Here is a 5,967-nt window from a genome sequence, read left to right as displayed (position 1 = left end):
GCCTCAACCACCCGACCCGGTTCCTTCCTAACCCTACAACCCGAAACCAACACCCCAATCCCCTTCCCTAGTCGCGCCGCACGGGCAGCAGGCCTTCATAGCCTGCTGCCGCCCCGCTCCGGCCACGACCGGCCGGAGCACCGCCGGCAAGACCTTCCCAGGGTCCTGCCGGTTCGAACCATACCCTGGCTCGAGTCCCATGCAGCCTGCTCGTCGAACCCGAAGTCCTTAATCCCGAAACCCTAGACTGCGGCTTCTCCTGCCCTTCTAGCCCAAACCTGCTCGGCCGAGCCCAAACCAGCCCCTAGCCCAGCCATGGCTCGACCCTAAGGACCCTACCAGACCTAAGGAACATCAGCCAACAGCCCTTGACCGATCTATATTCAAAAAAACGTGAACATGAAACAATCATGGAAAAATTCGAACCCTTCAAACCATTTTCTAAAAAAATTTGAAAGTTTTGATGCATACACCATCCACACAATATATATCTGATTGGTACGAAAAAAATTGAAAGAAAATCATGCCTTGCACCGTAGAATGGAAAGACGTAGGCGTAGATGACGATTCCGGGACGACGGGGCGACGAGAAACCTAAAAAAACTTGAGGGGATCGGCTATGGAGTCCTAGGGACTGTCTCGGCCAATGGAGAGGATGGTGAATAGTGGGGTGTCGGCTCAGCTTAGGGAAATCGTGGGGTTGGGTAGCTTAGGGTTATATTTTAATTTAAAAATAGGTGTTAGGTTAATTAAAATATTAATAAGGATTTTAATAGATAAAATATATAACTTAAAAACTCTAATTAATAAAAAAAAATTCTGATAATAAATTTAAAAATCCCGAAATACATAATTAAGGAAATTTTAAAAATAATAAAAAGTCATTATTTTGGCTTATTTTGAATAAAAACGGACTCCTAAAATTATATAAAATTAAATACTTAAAATTTTGAGATAATAAAACTCAAAATAATATTTTAGGTCTCTAAAAAGACTCATAAAATAATTTGGGTGGAAAGTTGTCATCTCGTCCGTCCACGGTCCCGTCTACGCGATCAAATAATTAAAATACTAAAAATCATAAAAAAATTACTAATTATGGTTTAAATGCTTAAAAATAAATTAAATCATGCACAAATAATTCACATAATTATTTAACCCATAAATCTAAAATTTAAATAATTAAATATCCTAATTATGCATGCGGATTTACGTATTTAAAAATACCGGGTGTTACACGATTGCATGCGGTTCCAGTGAACATAGTCAGTGATAGAGACCCGCGATTTACCTCACGTTTCTGGGGTAGTTTTTAACAGGCGTTGGGTACCACTCTGAGTTTGAGCACTGCATATCATCCGGAGACTGATGGGCAGTCAGAACGGACGATTCGTACGTTGGAGGATATGCTACGTTCTTCTGTCATGGACTTTGGCTTATCTTGGCAGGATCAGTTACCTTTGATCGAATTTGCCTACAATAACAGTTATCATCGTAGTATTGATATGACACCTTTCGAGGCATTGTATGGTCGACAGTGTCATACTCTGTTATTCTGGGATGAAGTCGGAGAACGACAAGTCGAGGGTCCTGAGTTGGTGCAGCAGATTGTAGACAAGGTAGATTTGATCAAGCGGAGGATCAAAACTGCTCAAGATAGACAAGCCAGTTATGCTAATATTCATCGCAGGCCATTGCAGTTTGAGCCTGGTGAATATGTGTTCTTACGAGTATCACCTTTCAGGAAGGTAATGGGATTCGGTGTGAAAGGTAAGTTATCACCTCGTTTCATTGGACCTTTCCAGATACTGGAGAAGATTGGAGATGTTGCTTATCGTTTGGCGTTACCGCCATCTCTTTACAGTATACATGATGTTTTTCATGTGTCATTACTTCGACAGTACATAGCTGATGAATCTCATATTATCCAGCATACTGATATTCAGCTAGAACCAAATCTGTCTTTTGTTGAACGACCACTCCGTATCTTAGACAGGAAGGAGAAAGTTCTTCGGAACAAGACTATACCACTTGTGATGGTACAGTGGCAGCGCCGAGGTGTTGAAGAAGCAACTTGGGAAACCGAGAGCCGTATGCTAGCAGAATATCCTGAGTTGTTTGCTTTATACTTTTGATTACCATGTAAAGATGTAATTACAGTTGTTGTAATAAAACATGGTTTAATGTTTCATATTGTTATCTTGATTGGTCTTTAGATTTTATTTCGCGGACGAAATATCTAGAGGTGGGGAGAATGTAGTAACCCAGAGTTTATTTTAAGATAATAATATGTTACACATAATTAAGGGTTACTAATTAAACAAGTCAAGATCAAGAACACATGACATGAGAATAAGCTAGGGTTGATGGATTTGACCATGGGCTCGGGTCGGACATGGTTGAGCATCAAGAGCTTGGCCGTGTGTGTGGCTTTGGCTAGGGATCGGGCATGGCACTAGGGCTCGGGCGTGGGGCTTGGTTTGAGCTTGGATGTTTCCTTGGGGCTCAGGTCGGTCATGATGGGAACCAAAGGAGGGTTCGCCTATTAGGGGTTCATCCAAAAAAGGACATGGCTCGGGTTGGGACTTGGGTGCTCAAGAAAATGGAGGGCTTGGACTTAAGATCTCGGCCAAGAGAATGTGTAGCTCGGGTCTGGTCTAGGAGTTCAAGAAAGTGTTGTGCAAGGCCAAGGTAGTGTTCGGTCATGGGAAGAGCACATTATGTTCAGGTCGGGAATGAACACTTGTTAACCAAAATCAGAGCATGTACAAGCCTGAACCCTCAAGGACAGGCAGGCAGGTGTGTGGACGCTAGCATGTGTGACTGTTGGCGCCTAAGCATGAGCTGTCAAAAATGGTAGTGACTCAGCTCAAGCATTTGATACGTGGCGTGCATATAGAAGCTCGGACGTCTCGACCTCAGCTTGAGAATCCCGAACACCCCAGATATTTGTTTATAAATAGGAGCTGGAGGTTCAGTTATTTTCACATCACTTCCATCTTACTTCTCATTTCAGCTCGGGAAGAAGTAGCTTGGGAGCTTAGGAAAGAGTAGCTCGGGAGCTCGGGAAGGGAGAGCAGGTCGGGTCGGGCTTGAGAGCAGGTCAAGTCGGGTTGGGCTTTGACCTAGGACAGCTAGGGGTTGTCTTCTTCTAGCTTAGTTCAGACTTCGGTGTTAGGTACATACACATTGACTGAGATTGCCAGCGAGTATACATGTTTATATGTTGCATTTATTTGGCATTATTATGTGGCATGATGTATGTTTTACCGCTTTCTATATTCATATATCATGTGCACATACACGTTGAGCCTATACCTTGTTATACCTGATTATAGAGCTGCTCAGCTCTATACTCGATAGTCTGTCACTGAAAGTATCGCGACGACGGGGACATGTATGTCTGACTACTCTGGTGTACTAGACGAGTGTGGTTGCACCCAGAGGTTGATCCATGTGGTGGCAGCACTCATGTGGCGCCGGTACTGAGCATGACTTTTCAGATGACCTTTTACTAGTCATCATGTTGCATGCATCATATACATATGTTTACTCATATTTATGTACTGAGCGTTAGCGCTCACATCGTAGTTGTTATCTTGGACACCCTATTCCACGGGGCAGGTCGCAGGATGGACGGAGCCGGTAGCTCGAGGCAGGACTAGGGAGCCAGAACTTTTTAGATGATTTTATACAGCATGATTTGTTTAGCTGTATAAATGGTTTAGACAGTTTATTTTAAGCTTTTCAATATGGTTGTATCACTACAGTATTAAGCCTGAACTTGTTTTACTAAGCTGATATGTAAATTATGGATTATGTTTTCACACGTTTTTACTCTGTTAAGAATTTTGCTGTATTAAGTTTAATGCATGCTATTACTTGCCAGTTAGTAGGTGATTCCATGCAGGGTCACTACAATTTCGTTCCCATATGTCACTATTGTGAAAAATCTGGTCACATAAGACCCAAATATTTTGAGTATATTAGAGATTTGAAGAGAGAAAAAAAACATGTCATTCATTCATATAGAATGTGTAGACCGTATCCTAGAACTAAACTTGATAAAACTCAAAACTTGGTTAAGAAAATTTGGGTTAAAAAAATATTATTTGAATGATTTTATTGCTTGCTCATCCTTAAAAGCATGTCCTGGTGAAAATAGTTTTTCTGAGAAAAGGTTTTTCTAGAGCATGTTGCGACAGTAAAACAAAATTCTGACATATTCATGAAGACACTTGATTATGTGGGTGTGAATTACCTAGAAAAATTTCTAATATATGTGCCATATACTTTTGAGATTAAATCGTTTGTATTTTGAATGTTCGAGCTTAAAAGATTAGAAAATTAATTTTGACTTAAATTGAGTTAGACTGTATGATGAATACATTTTTTTTTGGAAATTGTGAATGATTCTCCTTGACAATAATAAGTTATGTGAATTTATTGTGACTCAAGAATTAATCTTGGCCAATTCTCAATTGTTTTTGAAAAAAAAGTAAGTGATGTGATTTGGAAGTAGAAGTGAATTGGAGAAAAAAAAATGGTTGGAAAAAGTTACCTAACAAACCCAATGGAAGATTTTCTTAGAGTGTGAGCTATCAACCTACAAGTGAAAGAAAAAGTTCAATAGAATTACTGATGCATGTTTGGAAAAAGCTATCTAAAAGAGCCAATGGAAGGTCTCTTTAGAGTGGGAGCTACCAAGTCATGAAAAGAAAAATGTATAAATTTGGATTGGTCACATAAGTTTGAACTTGAAATTCCAAATTTTTCTTGTCATGGAGTCAACACATATTTTCACATATGTTAAACCCACGTCTATTTTTTCGGAGAGTTAGAAGTTAAGAAGTATAAACATGTAAGCTTGAATTGATTTTTTTTTGGCACACCTAAATTTTTTTTGTGGCACATATATGTTTAAGTTTTTTCGAGTAACTTTCCCTAGAATTTTTTTTTTCTAATTGAATTTTGTCAGCCAAATAAGCTTACTGTTGCATGTTTTGGAAAGAAAGTTTGAAGAATATTTTCTTATATACGAAGAAAAAAAAACTGTGGTTTTGCATATAGTGTAACTTTTGTTATTTTGTTTGGAAGCCTTTCTAGATAAATTTTCTTTATTTTTCTCTATTCTCACTTGATTTTGGTCAATTTGTGTGTTAGAATATTTATTACAGGAAGATCACACACTGAGGGGGAGATGTGTAAGTTGAAAGGTTATCTCATATTGAGGGGGAGATTTTGGAGATGTAGATGGTTCATGTTACTATGTTTCTGATGGTGTCCTTATGTTTATTTCGACACACAGGGGGAGTAAGTATTTTGATTGTGTTCAAAACAAGCCAAAGGAGAAGATTGTTAAACGTAACTTTTAATTGGCTTGTTTTGATTATTTTGGCATATGTATATTCTATGATATTTGATCTTTTATATCTTTAGATTTGATAAAGTTCGTTTTGACTATCATATCTTATATCTTAATGAAGAGTTGATGAGGCTAATGAATAAAGTTGGACAAATTTTTTAAACTCTATATATGATAATGATATGTTGATAATTGATAAAATTTCTTAGATTTCATGTTTGTGATATCTCAGGGGCTTGAACACCTATATTATTATGAGAAATACTGCAGTAGACGGTGAGACGTATTCTGGAGAAAAAAAAAACACATTATGTTCTACTAAGTGTTCCGACATCCAGTAAGACAAGTTGAGAAAAATATCATGAAAATACATTCTGTGTTGAGGGTTCAAGTTTTATCATGATACAGACTTACAATTGAAAACTTTGATACATTTCACGGGAGAAGAAGTTGACGTTCTCGGGAGAGAACAATCCGCCGCATCGAAGGGAGTTCGAAGAGAGCGGAATCAAAGGCGAGTGGTGCTCGCCAAGTGGATCTGCTGAAAGTGTTCGTCATATAGGCGTCATAAAAAGAGGGAGTCTTTTTGTTATTGAATAAGT

The sequence above is a fragment of the Henckelia pumila genome, chromosome 4 (assembly GCF_033568475.1).
Source record: "Henckelia pumila isolate YLH828 chromosome 4, ASM3356847v2, whole genome shotgun sequence".
Taxonomy (NCBI): domain Eukaryota; kingdom Viridiplantae; phylum Streptophyta; class Magnoliopsida; order Lamiales; family Gesneriaceae; genus Henckelia; species Henckelia pumila.
The sequence above is the reverse complement of the archived record's forward strand: the minus strand, read 5'-3'. Positions refer to the sequence as shown.